Source organism: Ascaphus truei, chromosome 11 (genome assembly GCF_040206685.1).
Source record: "Ascaphus truei isolate aAscTru1 chromosome 11, aAscTru1.hap1, whole genome shotgun sequence".
NCBI classification, from domain to species: Eukaryota; Metazoa; Chordata; class Amphibia; order Anura; family Ascaphidae; genus Ascaphus; species Ascaphus truei.
The window spans coordinates 55,229,953-55,254,455 of NC_134493.1; the positions used below are offsets into that span (position 1 = coordinate 55,229,953).

Here is a 24,503-nt window from a genome sequence, read left to right on the forward strand (position 1 = left end):
TAGCGGAGCTCACAGTGTTAGCAGCACATCTCCCGCTCTCTTCCCCACCGGTCCCGGAGGCTTCGCCTCTTCCTCCGCCTCTCCCTGTTTCCCGCGCTTTCACCCCCCCCCCCTCCCCTCCATGTGGGAGCTGCCGGACGGGTGAGTGAGCGGCCTTCACCTCCCCTCACCTCCCTTCCACCCCCCTTCACCTCCCCTCCACTCCCCCTTCACCTCCCCTCCACCCCCCTTCACCTCCCCTCCACTCCCCTTCACCTCCCCTCCACCCCCCTTCACCTCCCCTCACCCCCCTTCACCTCCCCCTCACCCCCCTTCACCTTCCCTCACTCACTTCCCCTCCACCCCCCCCCCCCCCCCGGCGGGGGAGCGAGCGCGCGTCAGGGACACAGTGGGGGAGCGAGCGCGCGCCAGGGACACAGCGGGGGAGCGGCCACAACACGCTGCCTCCCGCCTCAGATCCACGTGGGAACGGCCGGACGGGTGAGGGAACGGCCTTCACCTCCCCTCACCCACCCCTCACTCCACTCCACCCCCCCTTAACCTCCCCTCCACCCCCCCCCCCTTAACTCCCCTCCACCCCCCTTTAACCTCCCCTCCACCCCCCTTTAACCTCCCCTCCACCCCCCCCTTAACCTCCCCTCCACCCCCACTTAACCACCCCCCCTCCACCCCCCCCCCCTTCACCTCCCCTCCACCCCCCCCCCTTCACCTCCCCTCCACCCCCCCCTTCACCTCCCCTCCACCCCCCCCTTCACCTCCCCTCCACCCCCCTCCACCCCCCCCTTCCCCTCCACCCCCCCCTTCCCCTCCACCCCCCCTTCACCTCCCCTCCTCCCCTCCCCCCCTTCACCTCCCCTTCACCTCCCCTCCACCCCACCCCCCTTCACCTCCCCTCCACCCCCCCCCTTCACCTCCCCTCCACCCCCCCCCCTTCACCTCCCCTCCACCCCCCCCCCTTCACCTCCCCTCCACCCCCCCCTTCACCTCCCCTCCACCACCCCCTTCACCTCCCTTCACCTCCCCTTCACCTCCCCTCCACCCCCCCTTCACCTCCCCTCCACCCCCCCCTTCACCTCCCCTCCACCCCCGCCCCTTCACCTCCCCTCCTCCCCCCCCCTTCACTATATACACACACACACACATCACTATACACACACACACATCACTATATACACACACACACACACACACACACACATCACTATACACACACACACATCACTACACACACACACACACACACACACACACACACACACACACACATCACTAAACACACACAACCCCCCCCCCCCCCCCCCCCCACACACACACACACACACGGTGTTACATACATTAGCGGGGCTCACAGTGTTAGCAGCACATCTCCCGCTCTCTTCCCCACCGGTCCCGGAGGCTCCGCCTCTTCCTCCGCCTCTCCCTGTTTCCCGCGCTTTCACCCCCCCCCCCTCCCCTCCACGTGGGAGCTGCCGGACGGGTGAGTGAGCGGCCTTCACCTCCCCTCACCCCCCCTTCACCTCCCTTCCACCCCCCCTTCACCTCCCCTCCACTCCCCCTTCACCTCCCCTCCACCCCCCTTCACCTCCCCTCCACTCCCCCTTCACCTCCCCTCCACTCCCCCTTCACCTCCCCTCCACCCCCCTTCACCTCCCCTCACCCCCCTTCACCTTCCCTCACTCACTTCCCCTCCACCCCCCCCCCCCCCCGGCGGGGAAGCGAGCGCGCGTCAGGGACACAGCGGGGGAGCGAGCGCGCGCGCCAGGGACACAGCGGGGGAGCGGCCACAACACGCTGCCTCCCGCCTCAGATCCACGTGGGAACGGCCGGACGGGTGAGGGAACGGCCTTCACCTCCCCTCACCCACCCCTCACTCCACTCCACCCCACCTTAACCTCCCCTCCACCCCCCCCCCTTAACCTCCCCTCCACCCCCCTTTAACCTCCCCTCCACCCCCCTTTAACCTCCCCTCCACCCCCCCCTTAACCTCCCCTCCACCCCCACTTAACCACCCCCTCCACCCCCCCCCCCTTCACCTCCCCTCCACCCCCCCTTCACCTCCCCTCCACCCCCCCTTCACCTCTCCTCCACCCCCCCCCTTCACCTCCCCTCCACCCCCCCCTTCACCTCCCCCTCCACCCCCCCCTTCACCTCCCCTCCACCCCCCCCCCCTTCCCCTCCACCCCCCCCTTCCCCTCACCCCCCCCTTCACCTCCCCTCCACCCCCCCCCCCTTCACCTCCCCTCCACCCCTCCCCTTCACCTCCCCTCCACCCCTCCCCTTCACCTCCCCTCCACCCCCCCCCTTCACCTCCCCTCCACCCCCTCCCCCCCTTCACCTCCCCTCCCCCCCTTCACCTCCCCTCCACCCCCCCTTCACCTCCCCTTCACCTCCCCTCCACCCCACCCCCCTTCACCTCCCCTCCACCCCCCCCTTCACCTCCCCTCCACCCCCCCCTTCACCTCCCCTCCACCCCCCCCTTCACCTCCCCCTCCACCCCCCCCTTCACCTCCCCTCCACCACCCCCTTCACCTCCCCTCCACCCCACCCCCTTCACCTCCCCTTCACCTCCCCTCCACCCCCCCTTCACCTCCCCTCCACCCCCCCCCCCTTCACCTCCCCTCCTCCCCCCCCCCTTCACCTCCCCTCCTCCCCCCCCCCCTTCACCTCCCCTCCTCCACCCCCCCTTCACCTCCCCTCCTCCACCCCCCCCTTCACCTCCCCTCCACCCCCGCTTCACCTCCCCTCCACCCCCGCTTCACCCCCGGTTCACCTCCCCGCTTCACCTCCCCTCCACCCCCTACGTTCACCTCCCCTCCACCCTCACCTTCACCCCCCCCTCCACCCCCACATTCACCGCCCCCTTCACCCCCACCTCCACCCCCACCCACCTTCACTCCCCCCTCCACCCCCACCCACCTTCACTCCCCCCCTTACAACCTCCCACCTCCCCACCACCTCCCCCCCCCTTCCCACCTTTACATCCCGGGCAACGCCGGGTCTCTCAGCTAGTATATATATATATATATACATACACACATACAGGGAAACAAATATACCTGTACATATACTGAAATTTACATATTTAAACTTATATACATATATGTGCTTGTGTGTATCATATAGACAGAGCTGTCAAGCACCAACCTGCCATCACTGTGAGGCCAGCCTTCTCCAAGGCGTGAGATTCCCGTGAGGGAGACGCTCAGTCCCAGCTGTTGACAATTCTGCTGATTAAATAAAAGTCAAATGGCTCCAGTGCTTTAAAATGACAGATTTAAATAAATGAAGATCTTACTTGTTAATGTGAGATTTCTGCTGGCCGCCCGGGTTCCCGCTTTTAATGGGGGGATTGCAGCACTTTTAGTTGAAGCAGACTCCTTCGAGTACTTACAGATTCACAGCCTGACTGCCGTTTTACGGCGCAGCTTCTCCACGCCCTAAGAGGTCCACCATGGGCAACTCTTCTGCATAAGAGCACCGACTCCCCCCTGCTGCAGGCATGCGGCCTCAGGTGTTAGGCCATCGCACCGCAGCCTAAAAAGCCGATTCGGACCTTACTTGTTCCCTCGTCCACTGCGGTAGAATATCAAACTGCTGCATCATGGATAAAGTTCTTCTCAGACGGGAGCCAAGGTGCTGCATCCTTGACGGCATGTGCGTGTCCCAGCTGATGATAACAGAGGTTTGATGGTGATCTCACAGTGTTGGTGACCATAACCGCGGCAGTTGTCTTGAGGCTCAGGGTCACGTTAGGAAGACAAGATCTGCATGTACGGAGCGGTGATCAACACGAGGCAGCAAGGCGTCTTGGTCTTTTGACATCCCTTGGAATCCAGTCACGTACCATCTTTGTCCAATGATGGTCATTTCTTCTTCTGATATGTCCAGCCCGCCACCATTTTTATTTCTTCACCCTTGTAACGATGTCACAGACTTTGGTTTGCTTTCAAACCCATGCATTAATTGTTCCTGTCTCTTTGAGTAATACCCTGCAAACATCTTTCTAGTTTCTTTGAGTTATCTAAAGCTTCTGAATTATCTTTGCACTTATGGTCCAAGTTTCACATCCATACATGGCCACATGCCGAATACACTGTTTGTATATAGAAAAACAAGGGTGCTCTGAAAGTTGAGGTGTATTGAGTGTAAATAAAATGTAATGTAAATAAAGTGATATCTTTGCAAAACGTGTAGAGCCGGCAGAGAAGTTCCAGCACCGAGCTATTCCACTGAGCGCCATATTATGCTGCAACGTCATTCAGCCGTGACATCACCAGGGAGACAGCAGATGGCTTCCAAGAAGGAAAGGATGCACGCAAGTAGAGTCAGAATGACTTCCATCATGGGTCTATCTGTAGGAAGAGGGGGCCTCCATTTTATGTGCCTATTTATCTACCAAAGTGTGAGTGCATACTGTATATACTCAGGTTTAATTTTTTTCCTATAATCAAGGGTACTACTCCAAATTTGGTTTCTCTTTCATTGTTTCATATAAAATACATTGCTCAAACACTTTGAGGCACAGTGGAAGGTGCCTTCGAATATTGTCTTGTTTCTTCCAAATGTGCTCCATCCCATCTTTATTCTCCTATTGATTTCATTCAAAAGGTTCCCATCCATTGATACTTGCTCATCAAGGTAGACATAGTCTTCAACTTCTAGTTCTATTCCATTTATTTAAGTCTTTGTAGAGTTATTGAACATCACTCTGATCTTGTTGAGATTCATATGGAGGGCCATCTTCCTACTTGTTTGGGCAAGTTCTCGGATTTGTTGCTGGAGATCTTCTGGACTTGTGGCAACAAAAAACAATGTTATCTACAAATTGTATGTGACTCATGCAGTAACTGTTCATTTTGATCCCTTTTTCTTCCAAATTCAATGTCTTGAACAATGCTTCAAGTGTTGCTGTAAAAAGAGTTGGTGACATAATGTCCCACTATTGCACACTCCTTGCTTATACTAATTTAATTTGTGTTCTCATGTAATCTAATGGTTGATGTGGCATTCCTGTAAATGTTCCTTATAATATCAACGGCTGTGGCATAGATTGAATAAAATCCTTTTTTGAAATCTATGAATCCTAAAATGAGTGATTGATCGTATTTATTACTTCGGGAAACCCCTTCTTGTACCGCTGTATGTTCTATATGTTCTACATGTTCATGTTCGCCGCGGCGAGTGGATTTTGGGAGTTGGCGAGGTGGCCTCCACTTGTCTGACATTCAACTGCCGGTCTGCGCCATGTGCCGTGAGTGGGACGAGCCCGCAGCCAATCCCAACCCCTATATGGCTGCCCAAACCTCCAGTCTCGGACCAATCGCAGTGCCCCGTCACCAACAGTCCTGGCCCAATCACCGATCGGGAGGAGGGTGTTGATTGACACGGCCGGCAGCGGGTGGCGCCCGGATGGGAAAGGAAGCGCCGAGCGGTTAACAGAGAGAGAGCGAGAAGCTGAGACAGGGGGAGCAGCCATGGGGAACTGGGGGATGGAGGAGCTCGATCAGACCGTCCTGCACACTTCTGGTCTTTGTAAGGAAGAGGCCTCTTTTAATTGTCCGAACTACACATTTCTGTCTGCTCCATGAGCAACATAGACAAAGATTCTGCAAAACAGGACAATACAAATCATATTAGGACTCAGCCCAAATTGTAAATGTTTTCTTAAACTACTGGGAATTGAGCTAAAAATGACAGAGTTTCAGCCCTTCAAAGCGGGACCATCCTTAGGCTGGGGCCATTGTGCCGCAGACCGTGCAGACGCTGAGCAAACCTGATTTCTTTTAGGTAGTGATCGCGTCCATGTGGCGTGCAAAGCGGGCGTGCGTTGCGCAAGAACTCAGTTGAAACTGATTTATTGGCGCAACAGGCCGGTCTATGTGAGCGCTTCACCCAATGAGGGTGAACCAGCTCCGTGAGGCCACTAGGCACGCCTCCCCTCCCCTCCCCCCCCCCCCCCCCCCCCGAAGACACCATGTCCCCAGCCTTAGTGTGGTACCAGGATGATATTAATATATACATATAAAAAATTATCAGCAGCAACTATATGTATAAATCCCATTTATATATGCATAGTAGCATCAATCCTCCAGCAAATTAGCTGAAGGTTCATTCCCTCAACCAATAGGAGCAGGAGACAGATAATGGCGGTCTTCTTTCCCTACATACTACCAGAAATGAAGAATTAGTAACTAGGCAACCAATGCTGTCCAGATACTGAGCGCCTGCCCTAGACTGACTCATGGTAGATGCACACTGGGGGAAGAGATCCTGACGCGCATGCGCGGGGGGGGGGGGCGGGTGTTGGATATTTTTTGTGAGTGACAGCTTGTGGGAGGAAGGGGGCGTGGCGTGGTTCAAGGGGCTCGCGCCGGGGGCGGGAAGAGCTCGCGCACCGTCCGGAGCCCACCTGAAGGAGTGTGCGCGCGCAAGCAAGCTCCAGGAGCTGTCACAGTGCGAGAGACAGGGTGAGAAAGAGACAGCCGAGAGACAGGGTGAGAAAGAGACAGCCGAGAGACTGTCAAACTGACTGCCAGGGAGCGGCTGACATACATACATACACACAGCCTGATAGCTGGGTCAAGACTGGTGAGGACAAGAGAGAGATAGATAGAGAGAGAGGCCTCCCAGAGACCGTTACACCGAGACAGCCCGGGGCAGGGAGAAGCCTGAGACCGTTACCTGGAGAGAGACTGCCCTCTGCATTCAGGTGAGAGAGAGGCCTCCTAGAGACAGGCAGGGAGAAGCCAGAGACCGTTACCTGGAGAGAGACTGCCCTCTGCATTCAGGTGAGAGAGAGGCCTCCTAGAGACAGGCAGGGAGAAGCCAGAGACCGTTACCTGGAGAGAGACTGCCCCCTGCATTCAGGTGAGAGGGGGGATGCACAGGTGACTGTTAAAGGGACAGGGGGTGTCATGAGATTGAGTGGAGGATGGGGGTATGAATATGGAACTGTCATATGCACTATACAGGTATTTAAAGGGTTAGTGCGCAGGGGGAGGCGGGGTGTAATGGGACGGTGATGGTGGTATAATGGGGTGATGAGCAGGGTGGCATAATGGGACATGTGGGGCGGTTGAGATGATGGCAAATGGGATCCGAGGGTTGGTGCCCAGGTGACTGTATTGGTAGCATATGGGGGGGGGGGGTGTTATAATGGGGTGAGGGGTTGATACTGGGGGCTGTGATGGAGCAGGCTGGTATATAACGGGACCAGTGCGGCGATGCACTGGTGAATGGGGTGTGGGTTTGGTGACGTCACGGATATAAAGGTATAGGAGGATATGTGAACGTATGAAACACTGGTAAATACCGCCGTTAGTTAAATCATACGTAACTGATCTTACACCCATCCAGACCCTGCAAAAGCCTTATATCAGGGTCTCATTGAGGAGTACCGCCAAGTTTAGGTATAACGTTGAGTCCCAGCGGTAAACTTAATGGACTTCGGTTACATCTTCGGCACGTGCTGCAGATCAGTTTTGTGGCTTTTATCACCACGCTTACTGATACGTGCAGCTTCTTTGGTTGCAGTTTTTAACCACTTTGGTGGCAGGCGTTGACCGTTACAGCTGTCACTGGGATGTGTAGATCAGGAGTGGCCAACTCCAGTCCTCAGTGGCCACCAACAGGTCAGGTTTTCAGGATATCCCTGCTTTATCACAGGCATCATTGACTGAGCCATTGAGCCACCTGTGCTGAAGCAGGGATATCCTTAACCTGACCTGTTTTGGTGGCCCTTGAGAACTGGAGTTGACCACCCCTAGTGTAGATCAACAAATTATAAGTGATTGAATGTAAAAAGGGCCCCCAGCTAGTTGTCCAATATCTGGCATTTCCCTTTTTATGGCATATTATGGGACTGGCGCACAGGTGACTGATCGGAAGCTGCTGATGTTATGGTGGGCGAGGGGTTAATAGGTGTTTGATACACTTCTCTGCCATGGGGCTAAGGGGTAGATGCCAATGTGAGGGACGATACAGAGGTGACTGTGTCAGTGGAGAGTATTGGGCTGTGCCTGGGATGTACACATCTTTATTTATATATCTACAAACCTGAACACAGCAGTTTACAAGTTTTGTATACAAGACAATATTGGGAAATATATAAATGGGGCACGCGGTCATCAGATATAAAAGGTATCTAGGGAGAAAGGAGTAGCTGCTGTGAAAAGGTGCGGGTCGAAGAAGTAGTTTGGGAGACTGGCAGACAGTAGGTGTGATGGGGCACGGGAGGGAGGAGGGATTTCCCAGAAGGCCGACTAGGCTATAGCGGCAATTTTTGTGTGTTGAGAGGAAGTCTTGCCTTCTCCGGAGCGGCCTCCTTTCTGCAGCGTCGCGTTGTCATGGTGACCCAACGTCAAACTATGACGCATTGCCATGACAACGCTGCGCCAAATGATATCATGACGCCGCTACACTGCGGAGGAAGGCTGCCCCCAAGCCTATGGGGGCAAAAAGGTAAGTCCGCCACTGGGTAAGTGTGATAGGTACGTGGGAGTGAGTGACTCAAAATATAGGCTGTTTCTCCTGCTGGAGCGATAAAGTATTGGCTGAAAGCAGGTCGTCTCCAGTGCTGAATCTTGTTAATTTCAGCTCTGACCACCTGCTTCCCAACACACCTCCAAACGTGCTCCTGGTACTGTACCTTCCAGGGTGAACAATATAGACATTTACAGCTACCGTGTGACGCAGGGTGCACATATATAGAGGTGGCTGTGATCATGAATAACCACAGCGTGTCGCTGTTGGGGGCTCATTTTGGTCAGAAAAGGGATTTCACCATTGCCAAAGCCCAGTTTCATTCTATGGTGGAGGTTTTTTTTTAGGATAAAATCATTTAATTTGTTCCCCAAGCAGCATGTCTGGCACATGCTGAAATCGGTTTTATTAGTAAATGTGGTAATAAAAGCCATAAAACTATTTAGTAAGACAAGTAGCGTCTGTTTTTTTAAAATATAATAAATGATGGTGCCTGGGGGTGAGGGGGGTCCGCCTCTTCGTGCTGAGGTTACTTCACCCTACGCGTGTGCAGCTTCAGAGGTCTGGAACTCACTATCGCCAGATCACGGGTGTACAGTATATATTCTTTACCACTGTTTTGAGCTCGGTGTGAGACTTTCCTCTTCCTTCTGGATCTTCCTGTCTAACAAAAACAACTGTATATCATTTTCTTTGCCTGTAATGTATTGCGATTTCCCCCTTAAGTGGAGGCGTTTTTTTAACTCAAAAAAATAAATGATGATGAGCCACGTGTTGAAGCAAATTGTAAGTGACTGGATGTAAAAAATGTCACTCAGCTGGTTGTCCAAAACCTGGTATTTATCGCCTTTTTTTATTTTTTATAGCATACTACATTTGATGTTTTAAAAACAGGACTTTTGTGGAGCAGTCCAGCCCTTTTCCAACGTCATGCTTTTAGTCTACAATCGGCAGAAAGCTGCTTGCCCTTTCTCCCTTTTCTAGAGACAGTTGATGGCTGTATTTATATCTTGTTTTGTTAACGTTTTAACCAGTTGTTGAGAACACGTATTAATACGTTTCACTGGTTGATTAAAGCCACGTTGGTTATAACATTTATAGTGATGATTTGGTAGTGTTTAGTTATGCAACGCTAAACAAGACAAACAAGAATTCTTGATTCATGTGGCGAAGACTGCCCAAACACTGAATAAATGAGACGGACGTTTTGTGTTTTACTGTATGTACTACAACCATGTTGCGGTCAGACTACACGTGATTTATGAGTTATTTAATCTGACGGAAACGTGAATATACAAGGTTGAAACAGAGTGGCTAAACGTCTCTTAAAGTTCAATACCACTCAAAATCAGATTTGAGCTAAATACATCATTTCAAAGGACAGCCACAAGTATTGCCCTAAATTATACTACCATAAAGAATTTAGCAAGGCCAGCTATACTGTGTGGTTGCTATATACTGTCGCAGAATCTCCTCTGTGTCTGGTCTGGACTTTTTATTGGCTTGTCCTTACCAAACGAGGGCAGTGACCTCATCAGACTGCCATTAAAGCGTCACCTGGTTCCATCTGCCATGCTGTTCTACCTCAAGCAGTAGGGATTTTCAAGTGAATTTGCTGGATTGGTGAAGTTTAAGAGGGGTCCTTTGTATTTTTTTGATCGTTGCAGGGCTTGCATCTTTATCGGTATTGGCATTGTTTCGATCTGATAAATGCTGACTTATGGTAAACTGAATTAGCTACCTAAGTTGGTTATTGGTGCATTGAGGACATGAGCACAGACAGATTAGTGCTATCAAAATGAGGTGAGCAAAATGGACTTCATTTCTTATGTCTAATCTCTTCATGTGTTTTCTGGGCATTGGTCACGTGTCTGGCAAAGCTGCATGTGTCAAACAAATGAGGGTTTATTATTTTATTTTTTTCTACTTCATAATGATATCATTACAGAGTGTACAAACAAACAAAACTTGGGTATGTACTGTAATTATAAAAAAAAATGTATTGGAAGGCTTGAATGGAAATAAACTTTCTGCGTGCAACTTGGCCGGAGTTGAAAGGCTTTAGGCTCGTGTTTTATAAAGTGGCCTGTTACTAGGTAGAGATTGAGGTATTCACATGTGAGAGCTTTTCCTTTTTTATAATACTCCTTCTTTTTATTTTTTAATATAAACACATTTGCCGCTGATCCGGTTGGACAGTACATTGCTGTATAGCAGGGGTGGGCAACTCCAGAATGACTGGGCCACTGATTGAGCCACCTGTGCTGAAGCAGAGAGATCCCTAATACCTAACCTGTTGGTGGCCCTTGAGAACTGGAGTTGGCCAACCTTGCTGTACAATGTTGTACATTCCTCTTGATCCGTCAATGGATAAGGTTTCCATCACTGATACTCATTGTATGAATAGCTACTTCTCCACTGAGCTCCTACGGTACAACGTACAATTATCGCAGCACCACTGATCTTATAATACTGTGATGCAAGAGAGAGAGAGAGCAGTATCTTTAGTTAGGAGAAAGATGTGAGTCAGACATCTTATGACCCACAGTCATTTCCAATCAGCTTATTGTAGCTGGACTAGGAATAATGAGGATTTTAATAATAAAGTTGATTCTGGATGCGCCTTTCCACTGACCATTGTTTCAGTCTGAGAAACACAAATGCATAGTTGGCCAGGATGCCCGAGCCCTTCACAGGGTCACTTGTTTTTGCCAGAATAGAATTCACATGTCTTCTATTACACACAATGATTCATTGCAGTTAAATTACATTTCAGATTGACACAGTCCATTTAAGGCATGCCGAATTTAGCCGCAACACATGTAGACTCTATTCATTAGCTGCTGCACCAAGGGTTTCATAGTCTTGTGATAACCGCTGAACTGTCTTAGTCTTAAATACTAAATCCAAGCGGCAAATAATAATAAAAAAACATTTTTTGCGTTAATATGCTGCCTTTGTTGACTTTTTTATTGAAAACGAATGACCTAAGCTGCCAATCAATTAATTCTCCCGTGATGGAACAGCAAAAATCCTGCTTCCCCGGGTTCACTAAATGGCCGCCTTTCAGTTTCAATCAATCCTTGAGTCAGTGTAACTCGGCAACTACAATGTATCCTGATGTTACTACGGCAACAGTATCTATTACAGTTTGCATCTCAAACTGCTGGGAACATTGGCAACAAATTGTCACAAACAGGAAAGTGTTGCAAAGATCTTGCGCTGCTGGGGAGGTGTGCTAAGCCCTGCTATTGAAATCAGAGGGTGCTCAGTATATTACATCCCATTACAAGTGGCATTATGTGTTGAGTTAAAAGAATAAAAAAAAAATAATATAAGTATTATCTAATACTACAGAACTGATTTATTAAAAACAAAAAAACGCAGGATATTGCGTGGATTGCTTCTTTAAGGTGGAATTATAAAAAAAAAAATATATATATATATATATATATATATATATATATATATATATTAAAAAAAGATTTACAAAAATCTAAGCCTTTTACACCTTCAGTGCTGAAGTCTCAGTCCTATCAACAGTAAGGGAGTTAATGGTGCGTTATGGCCGTTCTTCATACAGTAGATGCAGCGCTGCCATGTGCTTTTGAGACATCACAAGTATCTTTAGGCCTCGGATATAGTAAAGGCGTGCGCGACGGAACGCATGACGACACGCGCGCCTGTACTAGAAGCGACCCGTGGCCTGTAGGATTACGGGGTGGCGTGGCTATGGCGTGCCCGTGACGTCACGTGAGCGTTGCCCCCTCATTGGCTTAACCGCGCACGTGAACCGGCTGTCGTGCGACAAAATTTAAAAAAAATGTCTCGCAAAGTATCAGCTACCTGGTCGCTCTCGTGCACGCGCTCTCTATGGCCATACACATTGCCTTACGGCCGTTGGTTTTTGGCACTCGTGCCATCGCTCATACTATGGACGCGGGCTTATATGTACTGCGTACCCAAGGCCACGTTTATAGTGGCCGCACGCTTGTGACTGAGCCCGTGACGTCATGCGAGCGAAACATGAACTAGGCTGTAGGCGATCGGGAGGCGGGCCGTGACGTCACGTGAGCGTTTCGTCCTCATTGGCTGAACCGCTCGTGACCCGGCTGCGCTGCAAAAACAAATCCATTGGTATTTTCAAAAATCGCGCCCTTGGTCGCGAGCTCTATGGCCTGCCTCATAGAGGTACAGCCTTTTGCTCGCGGCGCACGTGATGCTGCGCAAGCACGCACTATAATAGCAGCCTAAGATTTCTAAATGCTGAAAGCCTGTGGTACAGTTGCATCTATGCAAATATCTCTCGCTGTTCATTAGTGTTCCACTACCTGTAGCAAACTCATGTTGCTGTATCGATATGTCAGAGTATATGTATAAGTGGCCTTGGTTGGTTTTGCAATCTATTGTTAAAGTAGGACCAAATTGAGCTAATGGCATGTTCATAAAACAAAATCGGATAACTATACACTTGGCAAAAGGTGAACTTTACCCTACCCATATAACAATGCATCAATAACACTATATCCCTTCGTTGTAATGTTGCACTTTGGCATCACCTTGTATTGGACAGGGTTTTTTGTAAGAATGAGAACGCCGTCTTTTCATCAAAATAGAAAATAAACATAAGTAGCACGGTCTCGCTCACTGGAACAAATATGCAACCACCAGTATACAAGATTTCTAGGCTGAAAAGGTACTTCTGCAAGTATGCTTTACTGCCGGGCTCTGCAACTAGTTCTGCAAAGGGGCAGGAGAGAGAACGTTTAGGAGTAGAAGGGCCACACGCACATTGTAATGTCATTTTAGATACATGTAATAATAGTTATATATAAACATCCCCTCCATATTAACATGGAGAGTGAGAAACTGCACTTAGCTGCCTAAGCAACGAGTATGAAATTAGCTGAAGCAGAGAATCCAAGGGACACACCAATCGCCAGCAGTTTGAGCCCTGTGTTACTGTGATCCGCGTCACACAGGAAATAAAGGCTGTATACACTAAGCAGTGCTAAGCCATTATGCCTCACACTTGGTACCATTTAAAAAATAAGGGGCCCAAATCTCTGTTTCCTTTATTTTCCCAGAATAATGTTGGGCGAGGCTGCTGCTTTACTGCCTGTTTGAAGTGAAACCAGCAGAGAGAAATTTGCGCCAACTTTTGTTATATAGCCAACGTGGCTGCAGGTGCGGTGTGTTTATAGAGGGAAAATAGCCACGGCCCCAATTTCCAGTAACGCAGGAAGTTTCATTTGGTAAAACCTCCGTTCCAAATCTGATACGGATATTTGGAAGAATTCTCTGAGCACAAGTCACAGAAACGGCTTCTCAATAGGTAAAGCAGTGCTGCTGTTAAACGCACAGCCAGCCCGCGCTGAATAGGTAAATGGCTTACAAAGACTTCTAAACGGATATACATTGCATAAAAATACTTTGCAGACCCAACTAGAACCACATTAGATAATTTCCCAATCACAGAAGGGACGGATTCACAGGTCATATGAAGGTGAAAGATCTACAGACATGGACGATTACATATGTCTAAAAAGCGGAGGCCTTCCGCTACAGATCAATGGCATTTCCTGCAATAAGTATGTAGCCCCCCTTGGGACTACTAGGTCAGTTAATGGGGTTAAAGGCCTTATGGGGTTGAGGGTGTGATCTGACAGAGAGGAACGCCCCTCTCATCACATAGAGTAGGTTTGCCACAAGTTTTTATAATATGGGACATGGAAATCCAGTATGAAAGTGACGTGATGAATGATTTGCAATCGTTTCACGCTGAATGGTATCTCCTGCCTGACCGCTATAGTCTTCGTTTTTTTCACCTCTGGTCTTGGCAGTGAAAGACTCCCTCTGTGTAACGCCTATAGGGGGGTTGTCATGGTATGAGATGACCAGGCCGTGCCCTAACTCTATTATTTTAATAATTTAGTAATGCGACATCTATCTGAAAAGGTAACTTTTACACTCGTAGGAATGTATTACATTTTTAGGACTGACCTGATTACAGGCATTTTTAAGTTCAGGCATTTCACCTCATGGCGCTAAAATATGAGACTATGATTCGTCCTGACAAACCTTTCTGGGATAATGTGACAATCCCGTATATACCGGACGTCTGGCAAACCCTAGCAGAGAGTCTAGGCAGGAAAGAAGTCACTCCCTTGATATGCATGGTGACCAGTGACATCACCATGGCCCAGGACATACGTGAAAACGAGAGGTAACTCTCAATGTATTACTTCCTGGTAAAATATTTTATAAATAAATAAATGGGGGGATATATATATATAATATATATATATATATATATATATATATATATATATATATATATATATATATATATATATATATATATATATATATATATATATATATATATATATATATATATATATATATATTAGCTTGAATGTTCCAGAACAGGAGTGGCCAACTCCAGTCAAGTGCCACCAACGGGTCAGGTTTTCAGAATATCCCTGCTTCAGCACAGGTGATAGTCGTTGACTGAGCCACTGATTGAGCCACCTGTGCTGAAGCAGGGATATCCTGAAAACCTGACCTGTTGGTGGACCTTGGGAACTGGATTTGGCCGCCCCTGCTAAAGATCTTTCAATACCTTAGGAGTGCTAGGGAAAGAGAATTGGCTGTACATTTATAGGAAAACAAATGCAAAGAAACTGGTGCTACTATCCAAATTGGCTTGCAATGTATTAGTAACATTTTTGAGCCGAAGTCTTTTTTTTTTTATTATTATTAGTATAACAAAGTAGTAATTTGGTTGCATCTTTTGATCAAAAAAATGATTTTCAGGGATGGCGAAAAAAATCCCAGATGTCTGATGGCCCGGGGGCCTAAAGTGTAACCGACGGCGCCTGTGTTGCAGCACCGACTGACCAGTGAGTCACTACCGTGACTGGGAACAGTGCACCTGATCCTACTTTACTGGTGCAGACTCGGGTGTGGTGGGGAGGGAGATCGGAGAGTGAGTGGCAGAGGTGGGCAAAGGCTGAGGAAGCTCAGAGCTCCAGGACTGCCTGCCCCTGCTCTCAATCATGTCGGTGTCACAGATGCACTCTGACATACACAGCCACTGACGGGACAGAATAGCTGCTCCATCAATCCCCCCCGCTCAACAAAATGTTTCAGTTTGTTCTTCTCCCATTTTTGTCCATTCCTGGATTTAAGCTTGCTAACCACGTCCAGGTAAACCCCATTTAAGCAGCAGTCTACACTAAACACACAATATTTCCTATGGTCTTGTGGACTAAACCTCATTACTGTTACAAGAGAAGGTAGCGGGCTGGGACTAAACCGCAATAGAACATGTGAGGTATGTGAAAATGCCTAAAGGGTTAAATAAATGAAGCCTTCATGCTATCTGCCATTCAGTGCAATTAAAACTGGTAAAAACCAGAAATCAAATTCCCTTGGCATTATGAAGGAAATTGTGAGTGCGCGAGTTCCTTAGTGAGAAGTAATTGTATATAATATATTTCTCTTGTTTGTCAGTCAGAGATTCGCCAGCCTCCTGTAGAGCGGCAAAGTCTGACGCAAATAATTTGCAATGGTTGAAAGTTGCAATGGTCCCCAATTACTTTGGAGAGTTTTTCCAATCTTTACCTGGTGGTGTGGGGAGAATGTTTGTTTGTGTTAGTCAACCGGTCGGTACATTTTCAATTCCCACTTCTCTTTTTTGTAAACAAATATGAGGTCATTGTTGGCCAAACAGATAACTTTAGCATCATATCAGATACAATAAAAATTGAAAAGGAACTAATAAATAATTAAACCTTTTTTTATAGGTTTGAAGTAGGGTGTCTCTGATGCTGAACTGCGTTCATTTCCGCTCCAGGACCACCTGCTTCCTGAGATACTTGTTTTCGTAGTGGGTGCCGATGGCTATTTGGGGCGTCTTTAAAGCTCCCACGTGCCAATAGGAAGCCATTACATCATCCCTTGTGGCTTCCTATTGGCCCGCGCGATGTAGGACATTTAAAAGTAGAGATACTGGCACCGCTACGGAGGTTAGTATCCCGGGATGCACGGGGGTCCCCGGAGCTGAAATTAACGAGGTTCATCTCCGTAGACCCCTGCTTCAATTCTATTTTTTTGTTATGTTTTATATGGTCCCCAACAGTGCTCCTTTAAATGCATATAATGCGACTTTGTTTCAATATATAAAAAATACAAAACCTGCGAGTACATAGTGTTTTGATTTCTTATGGTTTTTTTTTCCTTTCTTTTTCCCAAAGCAGAGAAAGTACGTTCAAAATGATGCCAACTGTGTGTCACAACAAATAACACCAACGTGTAACTACTGTTTATTGTGTTCACGAATAATTACATGTAATTGTCATTTTGCCAACCGTGCCTTTGTTACTTCGCTCATAGCAGTTACAGCCGATTTATCATTTTTGTCATCCGTCTTTTCACGCTGGTGGAGTTAAACGTACTTTGAAATGCAGAGCCAGCTTAAATGTGTTTTATTATGAAATATTATGAAAGCAACACCGATGTAAAAATGTATATAGTGTTTTCCAGAGCCAGGTTTTTTTTTTTTTTGCATGCCATACAGTAGTTTGAAAACCTATTCTCTTACAAGCAGGTTTAATGTGAGGAAATGCTAATGTGGCTCAGCAGCGCAGCTCCTCCGCTGCCCGTGCAATGCATTGTAAAGCACTGACGTTCTAACCTCTCTGGTAGTGAATATGTAGCTCAGCAGCGCAGCTCCTCCGCTGCCAGTGCAATGCATTGTAAAGCACTGACGTTCTAACCTCTCTGGTAGTGAATATGTAGCTCAGCAGCGCAGCTCTTCCGCTGCCAGTGCAATGCATTGTAAAGCACTGACGTTCCAACCTCTGGTAGTGAATATGTGGCTCAGCAGCGCAGCTCCTCCGCTGCCCGTGCAATGCACTGTAAAGCACTGACGTTCCAACCTCTCTGGTAGTGAATATGTAGCTCAGCAGCGCAGCTCCTCCGCTGCCAGTGCAATGCATTGTAAAGCACTGACGTTCCAACCTCTCTGGTAGTGAATATGTAGCTCAGCAGCGCAGCTCTTCCGCTGCCAGTGCAATGCATTGTAAAGCACTGACGTTCTAACCTCTCTGGTAGTGAATATGTGGCTCAGCAGCGCAGCTCTTCCGCTGCCAGTGCAATGCATTGTAAAGCACTGACGTTCTAACCTCTCTGGTAGTGAATATGCAGCTCAGCAGCGCAGCTCCTCCGCTGCCAGTGCAATGCATTGTAAAGCACTGACGTTCTAACCTCTCTGGTAGTGAATATGTAGCTCAGCAGCGCAGCTCCTCCGCTGCCAGTGCAATGCATTGTAAAGCACTGACGTTCCAACCTCTCTGGTAGTGAATATGTAGCTCAGCAGCGCAGCTCTTCCGCTGCCAGTGCAATGCATTGTAAAGCACTGACGTTCTAACCTCTCTGGTAGTGAATATGTAGCTCAGCAGCGCAGCTCCTCCGCTGCCAGTGCAATGCATTGTAAAGCACTGACGTTCCAACCTCTCTGGTAGTGAATATGTAGCTCAGCAGCGCAGCTCCTCCGCTGCCAGTGCAATGCATTGTAAAGCACTGACGTTCCAACCTCTCTGGTAGTGAATATGTAGCTCAGCAGCGCAGCCCCTCCGCTGCCAGTGCAATGCATTGTAAAGCACTGACGTTCTAACCTCTCTGGTAGTGAATATGTAGCTCAGCAGCGCAGCTCCTCCGCTGCCAGTGCAATGCATTGTAAAGCACTGACGTTCTAACCTCTCTGGTAGTGAATATGTGGCTCAGCAGCGCAGCTCCTCCGCTGCCAGTGCAATGCATTGTAAAGCACTGACGTTCCAACCTCTCTGGTAGTGAATATGTAGCTCAGCAGCGCAGCTCCTCCACTGCCAGTGCAATGCATTGTAAAGCACTGACGTTCCAACCTCTCTGGTAGTGAATATGTAGCTCAGCAGCGCAGCTCCTCCGCTGCCAGTGCAATGCATTGTAAAGCACTGACGTTCCAACCTCTCTGGTAGTGAATATGTAGCTCAGCAGCGCAGCTCCTCCGCTGCCAGTGCAATGCATTGTAAAGCACTGACGTTCCAACCTCTCTGGTAGTGAATATGTAGCTCAGCAGCGCAGCTCCTCCGCTGCCAGTGCAATGCATTGTAAAGCACTGACGTTCCAACCTCTCTGGTAGTGAATATGTAGCTCAGCAGCGCAGCTCCTCCGCTGCCAGTGCAATGCATTGTAAAGCACTGACGTTCCAACCTCTGGTAGTGAATATGTGGCTCAGCAGCGCAGCTCCTCCGCTGCCAGTGCAATGCATTGTAAAGCACTGACGTTCTAACCTCTCTGGTAGTGAATATGTAGCTCAGCAGCACAGCTCCTCCGCTGCCAGTGCAATGCATTGTAAAGCACTGACGTTCCAACCTCTCTGGTAGTGAATATGTGGCTCAGCAGCGCAGCTCCTCCGCTGCCAGTGCAATGCATTGTAAAGCACTGACGTTCTAACCTCTCTGGTAGTGAATATGTAGCTCAGCAGCACAGCTCCTCCGCTGCCAGTGCAATGCATTGTAAAGCACTGACGTTCTAACCTCTCTGGTAGTGAATATGCAGCTCAGCAGCGCAGCTCCTCCGCTGCCAGTGCAATGCATTGTAAAGCACTGACGTTCTAACCTCTCTGGTAGTGAATATGTAGCTCAGCAGCGCAGCTCCTCCGCTGCCAGTGCAATGCATTGTAAAGCACTGACGTTCTAACCTCTCTGGTAGTGAATATGTGGCTCAGCAGCGCAGCCCTTCCGCTGCCAGTGCAATGCATTGTAAAGCACTGACGTTCTAACCTCTCTGGTAGTGAATATGTGGCTCAGCAGCGCAGCCCTTCCGCTGCCAGTGCAATGCATTGTAAAGCACTGACGTTCTAACCTCTCTGGTAGTGAATATGTAGCTCAGCAGCACAGCTCCTCCGCTGCCAGTGCAATGCATTGTAAAGCACTGACGTTCTAACCTCTCTGGTAGTGAATATGTGGCTCAGCAGCGCAGCCCTTCCGCTGCCAGTGCAATGCATTGTAAAGCACTGACGTTCTAACCTCTCTGGTAGTGAATATGTGGCTCAGCAGCGCAGCTCCTCCGCTGCCAGTGCAATGCATTGTAAAGCACTGACGTTCCAACCTCTCTGGTAGTGAATATGTGGCTCAGCAGCGTAGCTTCTCCGCTGCCAGTGCAATGCATTGTAAAGCACTGACGTTCTAACCTCTCTGGTAGTGAATATGTGGCTCAGCAGCGCAGCTCCTCCGCTGCCAGTGCAATGCATTGTAAAGCACTGACGTTCTAACCTCTCTGGTAGTGAATATGTGGCTCAGCAGCGCAGCTCCTCCGCTGCCAGTGCAATGCATTGTAAAGCACTGACGTTCCAACCTCTCTGGTAGTGAATATGTGGCTCAGCAGCGCAGCTCCTCCGCTGCCAGTGCAATGCATTGTAAAGCACTGACGTTCTAACCTCTCTGGTAGTGAATATGTGGCTCAGCAGCGCAGCTCCTCCGCTGCCAGTGCAATGCATTGTAAAGCACTGACGTTCCAACCTCTCTGGTAGTGAATATGTAGCTCAGCAGCGCAGCTCCTCCGCTGCCAGTGCAATGCATTGTAAAGCACTGACGTTCTAACCTCTCTGGTAGTGAATATGTAGCTCAGCAGCGCAGCTCCTCCGCTGCCAGTGCAATGCATTGTAAAGCACTGACGTTCCAACCTCTCTGGTAGTGAATATGTAGCTCAGCAGCGCAGCTCCTCCGCTGCCAGTGCAATGCATTGTAAAGCACTGACGTTCCAACCTCTCTGGTAGTGAATATGTAGCTCAGCAGCGCAGCTCCTCCGCTGCCAGTGCAATGCATTGTAAAGCACTGACGTTCCAACCTCTCTGGTAGTGAATATGTGGCTCAGCAGCGCAGCTCCTCCGCTGCCAGTGCAATGCATTGTAAAGCACTGACTTTCCAACCTCTCTGGTAGTGAATATGTAGCTCAGCAGCGCAGCTCCTCCGCTGCCCGTGCAATGCATTGTAAAGCACTGACGTTCTAACCTCTCTGGTAGTGAATATGTAGCTCAGCAGCGCAGCTCCTCCGCTGCCAGTGCAATGCATTGTAAAGCACTGACGTTCCAACCTCTCTGGTAGTGAATATGTGGCTCAGCAGCGCAGCTCCTCCGCTGCCAGTGCAATGCACTGTAAAGCACTGACGTTCCAACCTCTCTGGTAGTGAATATGTGGCTCAGCAGCGCAGCTCCTCCGCTGCCAGTGCAATGCATTGTAAAGCACTGACGTTCCAACCTCTCTGGTAGTGAATATGTAGCTCAGCAGCGCAGCTCCTCCGCTGCCAGTGCAATGCATTGTAAAGCACTGACGTTCCAACCTCTCTGGTAGTGAATATGTGGCTCAGCAGCGCAGCTCCTCCGCTGCCAGTGCAATGCATTGTAAAGCACTGACGTTCCAACCTCTCTGGTAGTGAATATGTAGCTCAGCAGTGCAGCTCCTCCGCTGCCCGTGCAATGCATTGTAAAGCACTGACGTTCTAACCTCTCTGGTAGTGAATATGTAGCTCAGCAGCGCAGCTCCTCCGCTGCCAGTGCAATGCATTGTAAAGCACTGACGTTCCAACCTCTCTGGTAGTGAATATGTGGCTCAGCAGCGCAGCTCCTCCGCTGCCAGTGCAATGCACTGTAAAGCACTGACGTTCCAACCTCTCTGGTAGTGAATATGTGGCTCAGCAGCACAGCTCCTCCGCTGCCAGTGCAATGCATTGTAAAGCACTGACGTTCTAACCTCTCTGGTAGTGAATATGTGGCTCAGCAGCGCAGCTCCTCCGCTGCCAGTGCAATGCATTGTAAAGCACTGACGTTCCAACCTCTCTGGTAGTGAATATGTGGCTCAGCAGCGCAGCTCCTCCGCTGCCAGTGCAATGCACTGTAAAGCACTGACGTTCCAACCTCTCTGGTAGTGAATATGTGGCTCAGCAGCACAGCTCCTCCGCTGCCAGTACAATGCATTGTAAAGCACTGACGTTCCAACCTCTCTGGTAGTGAATAAGTGGCTCAGCAGCGCAGCTCCTCCGCTGCCAGTGCAATGCACTGTAAAGCACTGACGTTCCAACCTCTCTGGTAGTGAATATGTGGCTCAGCAGCACAGCTCCTCCGCTGCCAGTGCAATGCATTGTAAAGCACTGACGTTCTAACCTCTCTGGTAGTGAATATGTGGCTCAGCAGCGCAGCTCCTCCGCTGCCAGTGCAATGCATTGTAAAGCACTGACGTTCCCATCTCTCTGGTAGTGAATATGTAGCTCAGCAGCGCAGCTCCTCCGCTGCCAGTGCAATGCATTGTAAAGCACTGACGTTCCAACCTCTCTGGTAGTGAATATGTAGCTCAGCAGCGCAGCTCCTCCGCTGCCAGTGCAATGCATTGTAAAGCACTGACGTTCCAACCTCTCTGGTAGTGAATATGTGGCTCAGCAGCGCAGCTCCTCCGCTGCCAGTGCAATGCATTGTAAAGCACTGACGTTCTAACCTCTCTGGTAGTGAATATGTGGCTCAGCAGCGCAGCTCCTCCGCTGCCAGTGCAATGCATTGTAAAGCACTGACGTTCTAACCTCTCTGGTAGTGAATATGTAGCTCAGCAGCGCAGCTCCTCCGCTGCCAGTGCAATGCATTGTAAAGCACTGACGTTCCAACCTCTCTGGTAGTGAATATGTGGCTCAGCAGCGCAGCTCCTCCGCTGCCAGTGCAATGCACTGTAAAGCACTGACGTTCCAACCTCTCTGGTAGTGAATATGTGGCTCAGCAGCGCAGCTCCTCCGCTGCCAGTGCAATGCATTGTAAAGCACTGACGTTCCAACCTCTCTGGTAGTGAATATGTAGCTCAGCAGCGCAGCTCCTCCGCTGCCAGTGCAATGCATTGTAAAGCACTGACGTTCCAACCTCTCTGGTAGTGAATATGTGGCTCAGCAGCGCAGCTCCTCCGCTGCCAGTGCAATGCATTGTAAAGCACTGACGTTCCAACCTCTCTGCGTAGTGAATATGTGGCTCAGCAGCACAGCTCCTCCGCTGCCAGTGCAATGCATTGTAAAGCACTGACGTTCCAACCTCTCTGGTAGTGAATATGTAGCTCAGCAGCGCAGCTCCTCCGCTGCCCGTGCAATGCATTGTAAAGCACTGACGTTCTAACCTCTCTGGTAGTGAATATGTAGCTCAGCAGCGCAGCTCCTCCGCTGCCAGTGCAATGCATTGTAAAGCACTGACGTTCCAACCTCTCTGGTAGTGAATATGTGGCTCAGCAGCGCAGCTCCTCCGCTGCCAGTGCAATGCACTGTAAAGCACTGACGTTCCAACCTCTCTGGTAGTGAATATGTGGCTCAGCAGCACAGCTCCTCCGCTGCCAGTGCAATGCATTGTAAAGCACTGACGTTCTAACCTCTCTGGTAGTGAATATGTGGCTCAGCAGCGCAGCTCCTCCGCTGCCAGTGCAATGCATTGTAAAGCACTGACGTTCCAACCTCTCTGGTAGTGAATATGTGGCTCAGCAGCGCAGCTCCTCCGCTGCCAGTGCAATGCACTGTAAAGCACTGACGTTCCAACCTCTCTGGTAGTGAATATGTGGCTCAGCAGCACAGCTCCTCCGCTGCCAGTACAATGCATTGTAAAGCACTGACGTTCCAACCTCTCTGGTAGTGAATAAGTGGCTCAGCAGCGCAGCTCCTCCGCTGCCAGTGCAATGCACTGTAAAGCACTGACGTTCCAACCTCTCTGGTAGTGAATATGTGGCTCAGCAGCACAGCTCCTCCGCTGCCAGTGCAATGCATTGTAAAGCACTGACGTTCTAACCTCTCTGGTAGTGAATATGTGGCTCAGCAGCGCAGCTCCTCCGCTGCCAGTGCAATGCATTGTAAAGCACTGACGTTCCCATCTCTCTGGTAGTGAATATGTAGCTCAGCAGCGCAGCTCCTCCGCTGCCAGTGCAATGCATTGTAAAGCACTGACGTTCCAACCTCTCTGGTAGTGAATATGTAGCTCAGCAGCGCAGCTCCTCCGCTGCCAGTGCAATGCATTGTAAAGCACTGACGTTCCAACCTCTCTGGTAGTGAATATGTGGCTCAGCAGCGCAGCTCCTCCGCTGCCAGTGCAATGCATTGTAAAGCACTGACGTTCTAACCTCTCTGGTAGTGAATATGTGGCTCAGCAGCGCAGCTCCTCCGCTGCCAGTGCAATGCATTGTAAAGCACTGACGTTCCAACCTCTCTGGTAGTGAATATGTGGCTCAGCAGCGCAGCTCCTCCGCTGCCAGTGCAATGCACTGTAAAGCACTGACGTTCTAACCTCTCTGGTAGTGAATATGTGGCTCAGCAGCGCAGCTCCTCCGCTGCCCGTGCAATGCACTGTAAAGCACTGACGTTCCAACCTCTCTGGTAGTGAATATGTGGCTCAGCAGCGCAGCTCCTCCGCTGCCAGTGCAATGCATTGTAAAGCACTGACGTTCTAACCTCTCTGGTAGTGAATATGTGGCTCAGCAGCGCAGCTCCTCCGCTGCCAGTGCAATGCATTGTAAAGCACTGACGTTCCCATCTCTCTGGTAGTGAATATGTAGCTCAGCAGCGCAGCTCCTCCGCTGCCAGTGCAATGCATTGTAAAGCACTGACGTTCCAACCTCTCTGGTAGTGAATATGTAGCTCAGCAGCGCAGCTCCTCCGCTGCCAGTGCAATGCATTGTAAAGCACTGACGTTCCAACCTCTCTGGTAGTGAATATGTGGCTCAGCAGCGCAGCTCCTCCGCTGCCAGTGCAATGCATTGTAAAGCACTGACGTTCCAACCTCTCTGGTAGTGAATATGTGGCTCAGCAGCGCAGCTCCTCCGCTGCCAGTGCAATGCATTGTAAAGCACTGACGTTCTAACCTCTCTGGTAGTGAATATGTGGCTCAGCAGCGCAGCTCCTCCGCTGCCAGTGCAATGCATTGTAAAGCACTGACGTTCTAACCTCTCTGGTAGTGAATATGTGGCTCA

General features: G+C 49.8%; 1 protein-coding gene across 4 annotated transcripts in view; it reads left to right on the plus strand.

Annotated features, from left to right (window-relative positions):
* The first annotated feature begins 6,360 nt into the window (after positions 1-6,360).
* TBC1D24 (TBC1 domain family member 24) overlaps positions 6,361-24,503 on the plus strand; it is a 48,844-nt gene continuing 30,701 nt past the window's right edge. For 2 of the 4 annotated variants that reach the window (XM_075566416.1, XM_075566419.1), the window contains exon 1: positions 6,361-6,867. The gene's annotated coding sequence lies outside the window, so the exon portion shown is untranslated. The remainder of the gene's footprint in view (positions 6,868-24,503) is intronic. The other 2 variants (XM_075566418.1, XM_075566417.1) reach the window with 2 other exon arrangements.